Source organism: Seriola lalandi, unplaced genomic scaffold (genome assembly GCF_002814215.2).
Source record: "Seriola lalandi dorsalis isolate HSWRI2012SDOR001 ecotype SW California unplaced genomic scaffold, Sedor1 jcf7180002054444, whole genome shotgun sequence".
In the NCBI taxonomy this organism is placed as follows: Eukaryota; Metazoa; Chordata; class Actinopteri; order Carangiformes; family Carangidae; genus Seriola; species Seriola lalandi.
Window position 1 is genome coordinate 1 of NW_019524997.1, and position 382 is coordinate 382.

Here is a 382-nt window from a genome sequence, read left to right on the forward strand (position 1 = left end):
GTGTGTGTGTGTGTGTGTGTGTGTGTGTGTGTTTGTGTGTGTGTGTGTCTGCAGTTACCCAGCAGTATGTGACTTCTTGATGAACAATAACCTGTTGTCTGTAATACGAGCACATGAAGCCCAGGACGCAGGGTGAGTCACATCAATCTGTTGCTTTGATTACTCATTGATTATTATATTATATTATATTATATTATATTATACGCTGTAATTCTGTATTCTCTGCCATTTCTGATTATGCTTGTCTTTGGTTCTTTCTTTTTTTAATTTTCACAAAAAGAAACAAACACGAGAAAACCACCGTCAGAGCAGTAACTCATCTCCGCTGGATGACCAGATGTTCTGTGTCTCAGAAACATCTGCACAGGCTGAAACTGTCTCT